General features: G+C 38.5%; 1 protein-coding gene across 1 annotated transcript in view; it reads left to right on the plus strand.

The window, feature by feature from the left end:
• ZFAND4 (zinc finger AN1-type containing 4) overlaps positions 1 to 19,813 on the plus strand; it is a 237,270-nt gene that overhangs the window by 182,021 nt on the left and 35,436 nt on the right. The window lies entirely within an intron of this gene.

Here is a 19,813-nt window from a genome sequence, read left to right on the forward strand (position 1 = left end):
CTTTTTTGTTATAATTTTGTTTTTCATTTTTTCCCAAATTTTATTGTTAGCACATAAGAAATGCATTGGATTTTCATATATGGTTTCTGTATCCTGCAACTTTACTGTATTTGTTTATTGTTTCTAATAGTTTTTTATAGAGTCTTTATGATTTTCTATATAAAGTATCATGTATTCAAAATGTGACAGTTTTATTTCTTTACTCCTAATTCAGATGCCTTTTATTATTTTTCTCTTGCCAGTACTATGTTGAATAACAGGGGTGAGAAAGGGCATCCTTGTCTTTTTTTAATTGAATTTATTGAGGTGACATTGGTTTGTAAAACCATGCAGTTTTCAAGTGTACAACTCAATAAAACATCTGCACAGTGCATCATGCACTCATTGCCCCAACCAAAGTCTCTTTCCATTCTCATTTTCTGACTCTTTGCCCACTCCACCTATCCCCCTACCCCCTTCTCCTCTGGTTACCACCACTCTGCCATCTGTGTCTTTGTGTTATAGATATAGATAGATAGATAGATAGATAGATATAGATATGTATATGTATATATGTATATATATAGCTTAATCCCTTCACTTTCATGCATTTGGTCCCCCAAGCGCCACCAACAATTTGTTAGTCTGTTCCCTGTGTCCATGCCTCTGTTTCTGGTTTGTTTTTTTTTTTTCAGTTTATTTTATTCATTACATTCCACATATAAGAGAGATTATATGATATTTGTCTGATTGGCTTATTTATTTAGCATAATAATCTTCAAGTCTATCCATGCTGTCCCAAAAGGTAAGATTTCTTTCTTGCTCCCCTCCCCTGCCCTTCCCTCCCCTTGTTCTTCTTTTCCAGCCTAGCAGTACACTAGGTGTATAAATGTACCACACTTTTTTAATCTACTCACCTACTCTTGGGCACTTGGGTTGTTTCCAGATCTTGACTACTATAAATAATGAACATATATGAACATACATGAACATATATTCTTTTGCATTAGTGTTTCAGGTTTCTTAGGATATATTCCCAGAAGTGGGATCTCTAGGTCAAAAGGCAGTTTCATTTTCAATTTTCTTTGAGGAAACTCCATACTGTTTCACACAGTGGCTTCACTAGTCTGCATTCTCACCAATGGTGCAGAGGGATCCCTTTTTATCCACATCCTCACCAGCACATATTATGTATTAATTTACTGATGATATCCATTCTGACAGGTATGAGGTGATAATCTCATTGTGATTTAATTTGTATCTCTCTGATAGTGATGTTGAGCATTTTTTTCATATGTCCATTGCCCATCTGAAGTCCTTTTTGAAAAAGTGTCTGTTCCAAGTTGTTAGCCCATTTTTTAATTAACTTGTCTTCTTGGTGTTGAATTCCATAGTTCTTTATATATTTGGGAGATTAACTTTTACTAGATGTATCATTGGCGAATATGTTCTCCCATGCAGTGGGTTACCTTTTCATTTTGTTGCTGTGTGAATGCTTTTTAGTTTGATATACTCCCATTTGTTTATTTTTTCTTTGTTTTCTTTGCCCCAAGAGATATTTTCGCAAAAATATTTCTATAAGAGATGTCTGAGATTTTACTGCCTATGTTTTCTCCTGGGATTTTAATGGCTTGGTCTTTTATCCATTTTGAGTTTATCCTTGTGTATGATGTAAGTTGGTGATCTAGTCTTATTTTTTTGCATTTACCTGTACAATTTTTCCAACATCTTTATTGAAGAGGCTGCTTTATACTCCATTGTTTGTTCTTGTCTCCTTTGTCAAATATTAATGGAACATAATGACATGCATTTAATTCTGGGCTCTCTGTTCTGTTCCATGTGTCAATAGCCTGTTCCTATGCCAGTTACCTGAGCATCCTTGTAACCGATATTTTGAACCCTGCATCAGATAGATTGCTTATCTCCATTTCATTTAGCTCTTTTTCTGGAATTTTGATCTGTTCTTTCATTTGGACCATGTTTCTCTGTCTCCTTGCTTTGGCAGCATCCCCATGTTTGTTTCTATGCATTTAGTAGAGCTGCTTTGACTCTGTGTCTTGGTAGTGTGGCCTAATGTAGTAGGTGTCCTATAAAGGTCCAGTGACTCAGCTGCCCCTATCACCCAACTTGGCTACTCAAGGTATACCCATTGTGTGGACTGAGTACACCCTCCTCTTGTAATTGAGCCTTAGTTGATCAATGGGAGGGATTTACCTAGGCCACTTAGCTGCAAGGATTGGCTGTGGCCACTTATCACCAACCTCCACCCTCTGTGGAAGATCAGCTGTGCAGGGGCAGAATAGCGGTGCTCTAACATGGTCTGTAGTTGTCCACTGGGTGTGCTGGCCCCTATGGTTTCCCAGGTGATGCAGGCCAAGATCAGCCCCCACCTGTATTTTGCCCAGTGTTCCCCTGCCTGAATTATAAAGCAACTGAGAGGGCTGCTACTTGTGCTGGGCTTGGAGATTTCTAGGTGAAGCCAAGATGTAGATCTAGGCTGCTGGTTTCTGGCCTGGAGTTGGCTGAGGCCAGCTGCTTCTTGTTTGAGAGGATTTAGGAAGTTGTGAAGCAAGAGCCAAGACCATTCATATGGAAAAGCAGCTTGGGTGGGCTTGTAAATTGGGTGGGAAGGCATCTGTAGGGATCTCCATGGAAGGTCAAATGTTGTTTGCCAGGTTGATGAAATCTTAGATACAACACCAATCCGCTGGCTCAGTCTGGATGGATGTGGTTTCTTTAATTCTGTAGTTGACAAATTTCCATTCAACTCAATTTCTGTAGGTTCTGAGCAATGGTTGTTCTTTATTTTAGTTGTAATTTTGTTGTAGTTATGTGACAAGGCAAGCCATGTCCACCTGTGCTGCTATCTTGACAGGAAGTCCAATATATCATGTTTGACTTGCTAATATTTACCAATCTTGCATCCTTGGTAGAAATCACACTTGATCATGGTGTATGACCTTCTAAATGTATTGCTGGATCCAATTTCCTAATATTTTGTTGAAAATTTTAGTATCTATGTTCATCAGGGATATTGGCCTATAATAGTCTTTCTTTGTAGTATATTTACCTGGTTTTGGACTTAGGCTAATGCTGGCCTCCTAAAAAGAACCTGGAAGTTTTCCCTTGTCTTGAATATTTTTGGCTTAGTTTGAGAAGGACAGGTGTTCTGCTTTGAATGTTTGATAAAATTCTCCTGTGAAGCCACTTGTTCCAGGACTTTGTTTGCTGGGAGATTTTTTATTACTGCTTCAATTTCATTACTTGCAAACAGTGTATTCAGGGTTTTTTTTTTAAATTTAGTCTTTATTTTGTACTTTTTCATTACGATTTAGTCACCTTATACCCCTTTGCCCCCAGCAATCACCACACTATTGTCCTGTCCATGAGTCCTTTTTCCTCAGGTTTTTTAATTCTTCCTGATTGAAAGATTTATGTTCCTAGGAATTTATCCATTTTGCTCAAGTTTTCCAATTGTTGACATAGTTGGTCATAGTATTTTCTTATAATCTTTTTTATTTCTGTAGTGTCAGTTGTTACTTCTCTTTCATTTTTTCAAAGATTTTATTTATTTATTATTTTTAGACAGAGGAGAGGGGAGGAAGAAAGAGAGGTAGGGAAACATCAGTGTATGATTGCCTCTCATCTGCTCCCTACTGGGGACCTGGCCGGTAACACAGACATGTGCCCTGACTGGGAATAGAACTGGTGATCCTTTGGTTCTCAGGCCCATGCTCAATCCACTGAGCAGCACCAGCCAGGGATGCTCTTTCATTTCTGGTTTTATTTATTTGGTCCCCTTTTATCTTGATGGTTCTGGTTAAATATTCATCAATCTTTATCTTTTCAAAGAACCAGCTCTTCGTTCATTGATGTGTTTTTTTTGTTTTTTTTTTTAGTCTTTATGTCTTCCTTCTACTTACTCGGGGCATTGTTTATTGTTTTCTTCTAGTTCTTTTAGGTGTAAGATTATATTGTTTACATGAGATTTTTCTTGCTTCTTGAAGTAGGCTTGCAATGAACTTCTCTCTCATGATTGCTTTTGCTATGTCCCATAGGTTTTGAGTTGTTGTGTGTTTACTTTCATTTGTCTCAAAGTAATTTTTGATTTCTTCTTTGATCTCATTGTTTACCTACTCATTGTTTAATAACATTGAGTTATTACTCAATGAGGTTAATTTAACCTCTACACGTTTGACTCTTTTTGAGGGGTTTTTTTAAAATTGTAGTTGATTTCTAGTTTCATACCATTGTGGTCTGAGATGTTTGATATGATATCAGCCTTCTTGAATTTATTAAGGCCTGTTTTGTGTCCTAACATGTGGTCTGTCTCTGAGAATGTTTCACGTGTACTGCAGAAGAGATATATTTTGCTGCCTTGGGATGGAATGCTTTTAAACATCAATTAAAGTAATCTGATCCAGTGTGTCATAAGGTGCTATTATTTATTGATTTTTTTTTGTCTGGAGAATCTATTCTTTGATTTTGATGGGGTGTTAAAATCTTCTACTATAACTGTATTGTTGTCCATCTCTCCCTTAATGTCCACCAAGATTTTCTTTATTTATTTTGGCACTCCTGTTGTGTTGAGTTGTAGGTCCTTGTTTTTTATCACTTTGATATTTTATGCTAATTCTTTCTGGCATGAAGTCTTTCTGTGGAGAAATCAGTTGACAGCCTTAGTGGAACTCCCTTATAGGTAAATAAGTGTTCACTCTTGCTGCTTTTAAGATTGTGTCTTTTTCAAAAATATTTTTGTTTTAATTATGGTATGTCTTGGTGTGGGCTTCTTTGGGTTTGTCTTCATTGGGACTCTGTGCTTTCTAAACTTGTGTGAATTTTTCCTTCACTTGGTTAGGGAAGTTTTTTGACATTATTTCTTCAAACAAATTCTTTATCCCTGTGTGGAGGCAACTTCTTTTCGCAAGTCCTCCCAGTTCTATGGACACACGTGAATGAGTAAACATGGCCGAGAGATGATGAGATCTGTTTGGGGATGGAGGAGTGGGCTGTGGCCAGTTTCTCTGGGGAGACAAAGGCCAGTAGCAGCCAGTTTCTCCGAGGAGAAAAAGGCCCCGAGCCTCTTTCTCCATAGCCTTTTATTGGGTTGTAATACAAAGGAATACAAGGCGACAAGGATCAAACAGTAGATAACATTACAAAGAAATCTGAGGGATTACTATGAGTCAGTGTCTGTCAGGAAGAGAGTTGCAAAAACTTTGGGAGACATACTCATTTCTTCTGGGACCCTTATCAAATGAATGAAAGCACTCTTAGCAGAGCAAATTTCACAGGTTAATCAGCAAGTCTTTGTGATGCCAGATTTTTTCCCCAGGATACACTCTAGCAAGGCAAGGAGCTGCACCTCTCCCCAACAGGTATTCAGACTTAAAGGGATTAGAGCCAGGAAGTGCTTCTCCCAGAGGACATGGGGACTTGGGCTTTGACAAAACTAGGGGGCAAGAGTCCATTGCTCTTTGTTGCAGTCCCCCAAGTCCTTCCATGAAGGCCTCCCAAGTGATGGAGTCTGGCTTAGGTTGCCCTCCACTGTGAGGGGTCTTACCCGTCATTGCCTTCCGACCAAGTTTTGGGGGCAGGGAGAGGAATTGAGGCAGTGTTTGCTACCAGAGACAGGCTTTGTCTCCTGTGGCTCACATTCCAGAGGTCATCTCTCACCCTTAGCCACAGAGGGTAGAGATACAATTCCTAAAATCAGGCAGAGCAGTCTACAACATCCCTGGTTCAGCCTCTTCTTCTGGCACTCCTATGATGATACAGGTGTTGTTATGCTTGATATCATCCCAGGGGTCCCTGAGACTTTCCTAATTTTTTAAAATTCTTTTGTATGCTTTGCTTGGGTGCTTAGTATTGTCTTGTGCTTTAAATCGCTGATTCAGTCCTCTACTTTATCTAACCTGCTGTGTATTCCTTTCAGTGTACTCTTCATTTCAGATATTATATTCTTCATTTCTGACTGGTTCCTTTTTATGGTTTCTTTGTCCTTTTTAATGCTTACTTCCTTAAGTTCTCATTTGGATTATGCATTCTTCCCTTACTTCCTTGAGAATTCTTATAACCATTGTTTTAAAAATCTGCATCTGGTCTTTTGGTTGCTTTTATTTCGTTTCATTCTTGTTCTTGAGTATTTAGATTTTCATGTGATGTGGCTCTCAAAAAAATATCTGGGCTCTGTACAGGTGGCTCAGTTCATTGGAATGTCATCCTGTACACCAAAAAGTTGTGGATTAGATTTGGGTCAGGACACATAATTAACATAATTAAGTTGTGGGTTCTGTCCTTGGTTAGGGTGCATGTGGGAGACAACTCATCAATGTTTCTCTCTCATATTGATATTTGTCTTTTCTTCTCTCTCTCTCTCCCTTATTCTCTCTCTAAAATCAATATATATATCCTCAAGTGAGGATCAAAAAAATCTCCAAATATGGGCTTAAAAGTGTTGATTCAGGTTTTGATATTGTGATTGTGGTTTTTTTACTTCCTTTTTTTTGTAGGGGATTTCTTTTTTAAAAACATATATTTTATTCCCATGCTGTGTGCTCAGAGACTAAGTGGCTAAGTAGAACTGCACATCTGAGCTTGTCCTGTGCTCCATGCCCCAAGGCTGAGTGACTGATTGGAGCCTGGCAGCTCAAGGAAGACCTGGGCTAGAGGCGGGACAACTGTGAATATTGCAGCTCAGACCCGGACCCCATCCTTTCAAAACCATAGGATTGGAAAAAAGTGAAGCCTAGGCCCCCTCTTCCTGTGCCATCTAGGAAGACCAGCAGAACTCACTGAACACCTTTAAAGTCAGCAGGAAGCTTTTAAAAATATTATTATTATTACTCTTTCTCTTTTTTTTCATCCCCCAAATGAGACAATAAGATGTGGAGTTACCAAGGGTCCAGAGACAGATCCAAAGGGGGAGCACAAGGCTAACACCATAAACTGAGAAACTGAGACAAATGTCAGTTTGCTATCCCATAGAGCTGGCATTTTATTGTCTAACTGTAATATTATTTTTCATCATTTTTACCAATTTTATTTTATTAGTATTTATTTAATTTCTCTTCCTTATGTTTAGTTCTCTTCATTTTATTTCTCTGTTTAATTGCATTGTTTGACTGGTTTTCCTTATTTTTTCTATATTGTATTTTAATTTTCCTTCTTTCACTTCACTCATGTACCAATAACACACCACTCTTGATTGGATACTTTTTGTTCTGGTTATCCAAATCATATATTTCTTGTCATATTATTGTTGTTACAGTACTCTTGTAAATAATTTTTGTTCCATACAGTTGTGCATACTACCCAGCAACCCTCCATGATCTTGGCCCACTTCTTTTTAACCCTGAGCATTATTATTGTTGTGGTTAACTCTATTCTCTCTCACACTACACCTCCTTTCTATCCTTTACTCTCACTATATCTCATCATCTAATCTTCCACAAGTGCTCTGTTTACTGGATTTAGCTCACAATCATCCTCCCCTCTAACAAGATTCTTAACTCTCCTTCAACTTTTATAAAAAGTGGCTAGTTGACTGAAATATCACAGTTAACGCTATACTTACCCAAACAATTGCATGTCTCTTCTCTACTTGCTGGTACTTTAAATCCCATAAAATACTCTCCTACTGTCTTAATCCATTTTGCCTACGCCTGCCACTGATCATATACAAGAATAAGTAGGAGCTGTGAACATCAATATACCTGCTGGAGGAGAGAAATCACCAACAAAGAGACCACCAAAAAGTAAAAACCCAAGTATGACAAGAGAGTCCTCACAAACAGAAGAAATAGCAAACCTAGAGCATCCAGACAAGGAGATCGGAGACCACAACACTGAACCCCATAGAATTTGTAGTATAGAAGTTCACCCTACAAAGACAGCTAGCAAAGTGAAACATCAGGAAGTGCAGAAACAAACAAAAAGAGTTGCCTAAAATGGGAAGACAAAAAAAGAACATGCAATCAAAGGGAATGGAAGACTTCCCACTAAAGGAGCTAAATGAAATGGAGATAACCAAACTATCAGATATAGAATTCAAAATAATATTTATAAAGATGCCGAAGGAAGTCACAGACAACTATAAGGAACTGAGTGAGAACTACACCAGCATTAAAAAAAGAAATAGAAACTATAAACAAAAAACCAGGAAGAAATGAACAATATCTCAGAAATAAAAAACACACTACATCTAGGATGGGAGAAATAGACAAAAAACTGTACTTGAAAAATAACTAAATAAAATTATTTAAAAAATAGAAAAAAACACTACAAAAAATTACAAGCAAGCTGGATGAAGCAGAGGATTGAATCAGTGAGCTGGAGGACAAGGTAGAAAAAAAAAACAGAAGGAGATAAAAAAGGAAAAGTGACTCAAAAAAAACCCCAAACAAACAGGTGGTACAGGAGCTTCAAGACAACATGAAAAGTGATAATATCCGCATAATAGGGATACCAGAAGGAGAAGAAGAGCAAGGGATAGAAAACCGGTTTGAAAAAGTAATGATAGAAAACTTCCCTAATTTGATGGGAGGAAAAGTCATACGAATTCATGAAACACAGAGAATCCCAATCAAGAGAAACCTAAAGAGGCTCTCTTCAAGACACATCATAATTAAAATGGCAAAACCCAAGACAAAGAGAGAATCTTAAAAGCAGCAAGGGAAAAACAGAAACTAACATACAAGGGAGCCCTGGGAACGCTAGCAACTGACTTCTCAATGGAAACACTCCAAGTCAGAAGGGAATGACAAAAAATATTCCAAGTTATGAAAACCAGAGGCCTGCAACCAAGACTACTTTATCAAGGAAGGTTATCAATTAAAATGGAAGGCCAAAGAAAGGAGCTTCCCAGACAAAAGAAGTTTCAAAGAATTTACCTCCTCCAAACCAATTCTGTAAGAGTTGTTAAGGGTTTGCTTTAAGAACAGGAAGAAAAACAGTGAAGAAAAGAGGAACACACGTACAAAAAAATGCCAATGAATAAGTACCTATCAATAATAACCTTAAATGTAAATGGATTAAATGCTCCAATCAGAAGACATACAATAGGTGAATGGATAATAAATCATGACCCACCCATATGCTGCCTACAAGAGACCCACCTCAGAACAAAAGACCTACTGAGACTGAAAGTAAAGGGCTGGAAAAAAATAAGCCAAGCAAATGGACAGGGGGACAAAAACCTAGGGTAGCAATACTCATATATTGGGTGCATATGTAATTACAATGTTTATATGTTCCTGATGACAAAAATAGACTTCAGACAAAATAGAGTTCAAAAAGCCATAATGAGAGACCCAGAAGGTCACTTCAAAACAAACAAGCAAGCAGAATAAAAACAAAGACACTGAAATAGAGAACAACTGGGCAGCGACCAGAGGGGAGAGGGAAGGGAATTTAAGGGGAAAAATGGGGAGGGATTTTGAGGAACAAGTATGAAAGACACAGGGATGAGGACTGGGGGGACAGAATGGGAGGGAAGTGGGGAGACGGGGCAGGGGGGACTGATGGGAGAAATAGACAAAAAACTGTACTTAAAAAATAACTAAGTAAAATAAAAAAAAAAGAAGGCCACTTCATAATACTCAAGGAAAGAATCCATCAGGAACACATAAACATTGTAAATATATATGCATCCAATATAGGAGCACCCAAATACATACAGAAAATCTTGGGGGACTTCAAGAAAGATATTGACAACAGCACAATTATAGTGGGGTATTTCAATACCACACTGTCAAAAATGGATATATCTTCCAAGCAAAATATCAAAAAAGATATTGAGGCATTGAACAATGTTGTAGATCAAATTGACTTATCTAATATATATAGAGCCTTTCATCCCAAAGAAGCAAAAGACACATTCTTTTCAAATGCCCGTGGAACAGTTTCAAAGATAGACCACATATGAGCACAAAAAACCAAGCTTCAACAAACTGAGGAAAATTGAAATAATATCAAGCATTTTCTGACAACAAGGGACTGAAAGTAAAAATCAACCTCAAGGAGAAAAACCCAAACACTCGTACATATGGAGAATGAATAGAATGCTATTAAACAATGAGTGGGTTAAGAATGGGATCAAGGATGAAATCAACAAGTTTCTGGAAACATATGAAAATGAACTCACAACAACCCAGGACTGATGAGACACAGTGAAGGCAGTCCTGAGAGGGAAGTTCATAGCAATACAGGCCTACCTAAAAAAGACAGAAACATTTCAAATAAACAGCCTAACTCTACATCTACAAGAACTCAAAGAACAACAGACAGCCCAGAGAAACTAGAATGAAAGAACCAAGATCAGAGCAGGAGTAGATGGCATAGAGACTAAAAGCACAATTCTAAGGATCAATGAATTGAGGAGTTGGTTCTTTGAAAAGATAAACAACATAGACAAGCCTTTAAGTAGGCTCATCAAGAAAAGAAAGAGAGGACACAAATAAACACAATCAGAAATGAAAGAGGAGAGATTACAACAGATACCACAGAAGTACGAAGGATTGTAAGAAATTACTACAAAGAACTATATGCCAAGAAATTTGAAAACCTAGGTGAAATAGACACATTTCTAGAAAATATAATCTTCCAAAACTCAATGAATAAGCAGCAGAAAGCCTGACAGACCAAAACAGGTGATGAAATTGAAGCAGTAATAAAAAAAACTCCTGACCCACAAAACCCCTGGACTGGATCGGTTCACAGGAGAATTCTGCAAAGCATTTAAGGAAGAGCTAACCCTTATCCTTCACAGACTATTCCAAAAAAGTCCAAGAAGATGGAAGACTCCCAAACTCTTTCTATAAAGCCAGCATCATCCTAATCCCAAACCAGATAAAGACACAACAAAGAAAATACTTCAGGACAATATTGCTGATGAATATAAATGCTAAAATCCTCAACAAAATATTGTCAAACCACATGCAGCAATACATTAAAAATTTCACACACCATGACCAAGTGGGATTCATCCCAGGGATGCAAGGATGGTACAATATTCCCAATCAATAAATGTAATACATCACATGAGCAAAACAAAAGACAAAAATCAAATGATCATATCAATAGATGCAGAAATATCATTTGATAAGGTACAACACCAGCTTATGACAAAAATGCTCAGCAAAGCAGGTATTGAGGGAGCATTCCTCAACATAATAAAGGCTCCTCCTATATGAGAGACCTACATGCATAAGCATATTCTATGTGCAAAAACTTAAAACTTTCCCACAAAGATCAGGAAGAAAACAAGGTTGTCCACTTTCACCACTTCTATCAACATAGTATTGGAAGTCCTAGCCACATCAATCAAAGGAATAAAAGACATGCATATTAGAAAAGAGGAAACAAAACTCATTGTTTGTAAATGGCATGACAGTATAACAGAAAATCATGTAGACTTCACCAAAAAACTGCTTGACTGAATAAATGAATTTGACAAAACAGCAGGATACAAAGTCAATATCCAGAAATCAAAGGCATTTTTGTACACAAACAATGAAATATCAGAATCAGAAATCAAGAACAAAATCCCATTTCATACAGCAACAAGAAAATTAAAATACCTAGGAATAAACCTAAACTAGGAGGTAAAGTACCTGTACTTAGAAAACTACACAACACTGAAGAAAGGAATTAGGGAAGACAGAAACAAATGGAAACATATACTATGTTCATAGATTGGAAGAATTAGCAAAATCAAAAGAATTAACATAATCATCAAAATGTCCATACTATCCAAAACAATTTACAGATGCAGTGAAATCCCTATTAAAGTGCCAGTGACATATTTCATAGATATAGAACAAATACTTCAAAAATTTATATGGAACTATAAACAACCCCAAATAGCTGCAGCAATTTTGAGAAAAAAGTACAAAGTAGGAGGGATCACAATGCCTGATATCAAACTGTATTACAAGGCCACTGTAATTAAAATAGCCTGGTACTAGCATAAGAACAGACACATATAGACCAAGGAATAGAATAGAGAGCCTAGAAATAAACCTAAGTCTCTATGGTCAATCAACATTCGAAAAAGGGGGCAGCAACATAAAATGGAGCAAAAATAGCCTCTTCAACAAATGGTGTTGGGAGAGCTGCACAGCTCCATGCAAAAAAAAAAAAAAAAGAGACTCAACCACCAACTTACACCATTCACAAAAATAAATTCAAGGTGGATAAAAGACTTAAATATAAGCTGTGACACCATTAAAGTCCTAGAGGAGAACATTGGCAGGAAAATCTCAGATATTTCATGCAGCAATATTTTTACTGATATGTCACCTAGAGCAAGGGACATAAAGGAAAGAATAAACAAATGGGATCTCATCAAAATAAAAAGCTTCTGTTGGGCTAAAGAAAACAGCTTTAAAATGAAAAGAGAACCAACCACATAGGAAAACATATTTGTCAATAATACCTGAGACAAGGGTTTGATCTCCAAAATATGTAAGAACTCTCAGGACTCCACTCTAAGAAAAGCAACCTGATTAAAAAAATGGGCAAAGGACTTGAACAGACCTTTCTCCAAAGAGGACATACAGAGGGTCCAGAGATGCATGAAAATATGCTCAGTATCACTAGCCATCAGAGAGATGCAAATTAAAACCCTAATGAGATACCACTTTACACGGGCCAGAATGGCCACCATAAACAAAATAACATGTTTTGGAGAGGTTCTGGAGAAAAGGGAACCCTAGTGCACTGTTGATGGGAATGCAGACTGGTGCAACCACTATGGAAAACAGTATGGAATTTCCTCAGTAAACTAAAAATAGAACTGTCTTTTGACATGGCAATTTCCCCTCTAGGATTATATTCTACAAACCCTGAAACACCAATTCAAAAGGACATATGCGTCCCAATGTTCACAGCAGCACAATGTATAATAGTCAAGTGTTGGAAGCAGCCTAAGTGCCTGTCAGTAAATGAACAGATCAAAAAACCATGGTACATTTACACCATGGAATTCTATGCAGCAGGAAAAAAAAAAGAGCTCCTACCATTTGGGATAGCATGGATGGACCTGGAGAGAATTAGGCTAAGTGAAATAACCCAGGTGTTGAAAGGCAAATACCATATGATCTCACCTTTAACTGGAAACTAATCAACAAAACAAACAAGCAAGCAAAATATAAACAAAATGTAAATGAATGGATCCAAAAATTGTGGTACAAGCTGACAGTAACCAGAAGGGAGAGGGGAGAGGGTAATGGGGGAAAGGGTGAAGGAATTATAGGAACAAGTATAAAGGACACATAGACAATAACAGGAGGTTGGGGTGGAAACAGAAGAGTTAGGTGGGGAAGGTTGGGATGGTGGGGAGGGGTGGGGGAGATATGGAGAATATTGTACCTGAACAACAATAAAATTCTAAAGTATATTTTTAAATTAATTTACTTTTTATTCTTTATGCCATTCAATTTTTCCATCCCCCCCTTCATTCCCCTCCACCCTACCTCCCCGTCCCCATTACCCCCCCCCCTTTAGTTTATGACCATGTGTCTCAAGTCCTTTAGATTCTATATTTCCCATACTATTCTTGCCCCCCCTTCTATTTTCTATCTACTGTCTATGCTACTTATTTTCTGTACCTTCCCCCCCTTCTCCTCCTCCCACTCCCCTGTTGCTAACCCTCCTTGAGATCTCCATTTCTATGTTTCTGCTCCTGATCTAGCTGTCCTTTTAGTTTGCTTTTGTTTTAGGTGTGGTTGTTAATAACTGTGAGTTTGCTGTCCTTTCACTGTTCATGTTTTTTTAACTTCTTTTTCTTAGATAAGTCCCTTTAACATTTCATATAATAAGGGCTTGGTGATGATGAACTCCTTGAATTTGATCTTATCTGAGAAGCACTTTATCTGTCCTTCCATTCTAAATGAAAGTTTTGCTGGATAGAGCAATCTTGGTTGTAGGTCTTTGGATTTCATGACTTGGAATACCTCTTTCCAGCCCCTTCTTGCCTGTAAGGTCTCTTTTGAGAAATCAGCTGACAGTCTGATGGGGACTCCTTTGTAGGTGACTGTCCCCTTAGCTCTTGCTGCTTCTAGGATTCTCTCCTTCATTTTAATCTTGCCTAATGTAATGATGATGTGCCTTGGTGTGTTTCTTCTTGGGTCCAACTTCTTTGGGACTCTCTGAGCTTCCTGGATTTCCTGGAAGTCTATTTCCTTTGCCAGATTGGGGAAATTCTCCTTTATGATTTGTTCAAATAAGTTTTCCACTGGTGGCTGTGCCTTTCCCCCTTCTGGTACCCCTATAATTCGGATGTTGGAGCGTTTAAAGATGTCCTGGAGGTTCCTAAGACTCTCCTCATTTTTTTGAATTCTTGCTTCTTCACTCTTTTCTGTTTGGCCATTATTTGCTTCCTTCTGGTACATTCCATTGATTTGAGTCCCAGTTTCCTTTTCATTGCTATTGGTTTCCTGTGCAATCCCATTCATTTCAATTAGTTTCACCTTCATATGTTTGTCTCATTTGTGGCTATAATCAACCAGTTCTGTGAGGATCCTGATCACCAGTGTTTTAAACTGTGCATCTGAGAGTTTTGCTATTTCTTCATCACTTAGATTTATAGGCTCTGGGGCTTTGAGATCTTCTTGAGCTATTTTTGGTCTGTTCGTGCCCTTTAAGTGTGAAGAGCAGAGCCTTGGACTCCCAGGTCGCTGGGTTGTGACGCTGTATGTGGGGGCAGGGTCAGAGCCGGGAAATGGCGGCACCCTTTGCTGTTTCGAGCAGCTGGGTGAGAAGCAGAGCTTTAGGTGGTTCACCAGGGCGGGGCCACTCAGAGTCTCTGGGTTATGATGCTGTATGTGGAGGTGGGGTCAGAGCAGGGAAATGGCGGCACTCACCGCTGCCACTTGCCATGGGGACCCGCTGGGTCCTGGTCCAATCGCCCACTCCCTTGCTTGTCTATCCACGCACAAATGCACGACCACAGTCAACCCGCAGCCCTGCTCCCTCGCCATTTCCCCGAGGTCGCTTGCTAGGTCTCTCACTAGGTCCAACCCTGCGCCTGGATTCTGCGCACCTGAGTCTGTCTGACTGAGTTTTTCTGTGCAACCCCGCTCCACCAGCTGCTGGTTTCTCCCCTTACCAGTCAGGCTGAAGAATTTGTTGTTAACAGACTTCCGAAAAGTTCAATTTTCTGTGTTCTGGCTGTGTTTTCTGTTGCTAATATTTAATCATCTCTAAACTTGGTTGTGTGAGAAGGCACCACGTCTCCACCTATGCCTCCATCTTGGTGGAAGTCCCTAAAGTATTTTTTAAAAATAAAAAATATTTTAATGAGTTTGCTATTATGATTTTTCCATTTTCCCTATTTTTTTCCCTCTGCCTTGCATACCCTCCCACCAGCATTACCCCCCACCTTTAGTTCCTGTCTATGGGTCATACATATAAGTTTTTTGGCTTCTACATTTCCTATACTATTTTTAATAGCCCCATGTCTATTTTATACCTACCATTTATACTTCTTATTTCCCATAGCTTCCTCCCATTTTCTCTTCTCCACCTCCCCACTGATAACCCTCCCGGTAATCTCCATTTCTGTGATTCTGTTCCTATTCTAATTGTTTGCTTTGTTTTGTTTTGTTTTTGTTTTTGTTTTTAGGTTAAATTGTTGATAGTTGTGAGTTTGTTGTCATTCTACTGTTCATATTTAGGATCATCATCTTTTTCTTATATAAGTCCCTTTAACATTTCAGACAATAAGGGCTTGGTGATGATGAGGTACTTTAGCTTAACACTATCTGGGAAGCACATTATCTGTCCTTCATTCTAAATGATGGCTTTCCCAGACAGAGTAATCTTGGATGTAGGTCCTTGCCTTTCATGACTTTGAATATTTCTTTCTAGCCCCTTCTTGCCTGTAAGGATTCTTTTGAGAAATCAGCTGATAGTCTTATGCACACTCCATTGTAGGTAACTGTCTCCTTTTTCTTGCTGCTCTTAAGATTCTCTTTATCTGTAATCTTACATAACGTAATTATGTGCTTGGTGTGTACTTCTTTGGATCCAACTTCTCTTGGACTCTGATCTTCTTAGACTTCCTAGAATTCTATTTCCTTTGCCAGATTGGGGAAGTTCTCCTTCATAATATTTTCAAATAGGTTTTCAATTTCTTGGTCTTCCTCTTCTCCTTCTGGCACCCTATGATTCAGATGTTGGAACATTCAAACTTATCGCAAAATGTATTTGCCAGTGATACCTTGGGTATGGTTCTGATCTCCAAAATATATAAAGAACTCACACAACTCCATCCAGGAAGACAAAAACCCAATTAAAAAATGGGCCAAAGACTTGAAGAGATAATTCTCCAAGGAGGATATACAGAGGACCCAGAGACTTATGAAAAGATGCTCAGCATCACTAGACATCATAGAGACGCAAATTAAAACCCCCCTGTGAGATACCACTTCACACCAGTCAGGATGGCCATCATAGACAAATCAACAGACCAGTGTTGGAGAGGAAGTAGAGAAAAGAGGGCCCTAGTGCATTGTTGGTGTGAATGCAGACTGGTGTAGCCACTGTGGAAAACAGTATGGAATTTCCTCAGAAAGCTAAAAATGGAACTGCTTTTGACTCAGCAGTTCCACTGCTGTGATTATATCCTAACAATCCTGAAACACTAATCCATAAGAACCAATGTACCCCAATGTTCATAGCAGCACAATATACAATAGTCAAATGCTGGAAGCAACCTAAGTGCCCATCAGTAAATGAATGGACTTACTGATTGTAGATTGTGGGACATTTGCATGATGGAATACTACTCAGTAGAAAGAACGAATGAGCTCCTACTCTTTGTGACTGCATGGATGGATCTGGAGAGCATTATGCTAAGTGAATTGAGCTAGGCAGTCAAAGGCAAATACCATATGATTTCACCTTTAACTGGAACCTAATCATCAAAATAAACAAGCTAACAAAATATAACCACAGACATTGAAATTAAGAACAATATGACAGTAACCAGAGGGGAGGCAGGAGGGATAAAGGGGGGAAAGAAGGGAAGGGTTTTCAGGAACAACTATAAAGCACGTATGGATAAAACCAAGGGTGGTGTGAAAGCAGGGGAGGGAGGTGGGGATGGCTGGGGTGGGGAGGGAATGATGTGGGAAAAATGCAGACAAATGTTCTTGAGTAACAATAAAATAAAAAACACTTCAAAACAAAAAAATAAAAGTTGTCCCAGAGGTTCCTCAGGCTCTCCTCAATTTTTTGAATTTTTTTCTTGATTCTATTCTGGTCGAATGTTTATTTCTTCCTTCTCCAAATCATTGATTTGAGTTCTGGTTTCCTTTCCATCACTGTGGGTTCTCTGTGCATTTTCCTTTATGTCACTTTGTGTAGACTTCACCTTTTCTTCTATTTTGTGACCATACTCAGCCATTCTATGAGCATCCTTATTACCAGGGTTTTGAACTGTGCATCTGATATGTTGATTATCTCTTCATAGCTTAGTTGTAGTTTTCTGGACCTTTGATCTGTTCTTTCATTTGGGCCACATTTTTTTTTGTCTCGAAGCACCTGTTAGTAGTAAGGAGCAGAGCCTTAGGTATTTGCCAGAGCAGGGCAACCCACTTCACTGGGTTGGGGTGCTGTATATGGGGAAGGGGTCTTTGAGGCAACGATGCCACTTGCTCATCTCTCAGCCAGCTTTCAGTCACTTCCTCTGCTACCCAAAAGCAAATCGAGCCCTCTGGTGCTGATTCCCGGGTGGGTGGGCTTGTGTATGTTCTGGGACCCTGTGGGTCTCTCCAGCAAACTCTCCTGTGCAGCTGGAAGTTTCTTCTGCCATCTCAACCCCCAGAGGTTTTTTCAGTTAGAGATTTTGAGGCTTTATTTCTCTCTGCTGGAACCCTGGATTTTGCTATCTGTCTTGCTCCGCAGTTGTTCCTCTTGGTTATCCGCACACAGATGAGGGAGTACCTGCTCAGCCAGCTGCCACCTTGCCCACCCTGGTCCTCTAGCCTGCTGTGAGTCCTCTCCATCCCAGTTTCCATCTCCACCTCTCCTACCAGCCTGTATAATGTTTCTTCTCTATCTCCTTGGTTGTCAGACTTCCATATAGTTCAATTTTCTGGTAGTTCTGGTTACTTTTTGGTTTTTTTTGTTGTTGTTGTTGCTAACTTTTGGTTGTGTGAGGAGACAAAGTATACCTATGCCTCCATCTAGGCTGGAATAAAAACTACTATTGAGTTCTTAATGGGTGCCTTTTCCTTCCGACTTACCCCTTCTTTCTACATAAGTGGTGCTTTCTTAGAGCTAATTCTCAGGACTTGAACAGTTTTAAGTCACTTGCCCTTTTTATACCCTGGTAGCTTGTGTTTTAATCTCCTACATCTTAAACTTGCTGCTTACTGTATCTTTTTATAATCAAGTGGGATTTTCTCTTATTGGATTTATTTTATATTTGTTCCATCAGCCCTAGGTTATCCATATTTCTCTCTTCCCTTCCCCTCTTTTTTCTTACCTTCCTTTCCTCCTTCCCCTCTTACTTCCTTCCTTCCTTTCTTGCTCGACACTCTTGCTTATTTCTCACCATAGGCATAGGCTTTGCAGATAAGTTTCCTGAATTTGAGTATTTTCCTACTTACAGGTAATTTGAAATTAATTGTACCTGTCTTTTACTTTTGATGAAGGATTATGGGTGGTTTTATTAGTTTATGTTGTTGATTTATATATTTTTGAGAAATTATGGAGAAATTCAAATTTAGGCAACTACCATAAATCTCTACAGCCCAGAAGTCATTATGTTCATTTTTTTAGGAATATTTTCACTAAGTATAGAATTACAGATATAAGCAGCTACTGGAGCCAGCATAACTTTCCAACATCCTTATTTCTTTGGATTTTTAGTTTCACTTTTTGACTCAAATGGTATCTACTGAATTATGTAGCTTTTCTTTTATTTTTAGGTTGTAAGTATTGGTATGTCATCAGGTATTTTATCCTATCTGGATGCTCATATTAGCTTATACCTTAAGGATAAGAGCTAAGGCTTCATATTTAATCTTCAACTTTATAACATCATGAATTTTTGCAATACTTTCATTATTATCTAAAACCTACTCTATTAGAGACCTATAGACACTCCCTGGTTTGATAGTTTGCTAGACTCACAGGACTAGAATATAGTTGTATTCATGGCTAAGATTTATTTCAGAAAAAGAATATAAAGCAAAATCAGCAAAGGGAAAGCGGAAACCAGGCACAATCTTCCAAGCATCCTGGTGTGGTCTCATAGGATATGTTTAATTCCTTTATCGATAAGTTGTGTCAGCACATGCAGAATGTTGTTTTCTGGAGAACCTCATTAGAGACTTCGTGCTTAGGTGCTTTATTAGAGGCCGTTCGTGTAGACACCCTTTGGCTAGTATGTACTAAAACTTCAGACTCCCAGAAGGAAAGGGGGCATTCAGCATAAACTGTTTGTTAAAACAGGTTAGGCACAATGAGCCATTCTTATTAGTGAGGATGGCGGGAATCCTCTTGAAATATATGTTTCCAGAAGTCAGCCAAGGACCAACATTGCAAGCAGGGCTTTTCCAGGAGAGCAGTTTAGTTCTGTTAATTCTTCTCTGCAATATCTACTTGCCAATCATTTACTCATCTTGCTAGTAAGAGTTGTTTGGTACCTAAAATAGGTCAACAATGCCACATCTAATATAAACTGAGGTTTCTTCTCAGCAAAACTCTTATAATTAATCAGAAGTGAGGGACATAAAATTATTCTCAGAAAATTATACTTAAGGAAGACAGCAAAATTCTCCTCATTTTAAATTAAAATAATCAAAATGCCAATGTGTTATAG

The sequence above is a fragment of the Artibeus jamaicensis genome, unplaced genomic scaffold (genome assembly GCF_021234435.1).
Source record: "Artibeus jamaicensis isolate MK-2021 breed Jamaican fruit bat unplaced genomic scaffold, CSHL_Jam_final contig_468, whole genome shotgun sequence".
NCBI lineage: Eukaryota > Metazoa > Chordata > Mammalia > Chiroptera > Phyllostomidae > Artibeus > Artibeus jamaicensis.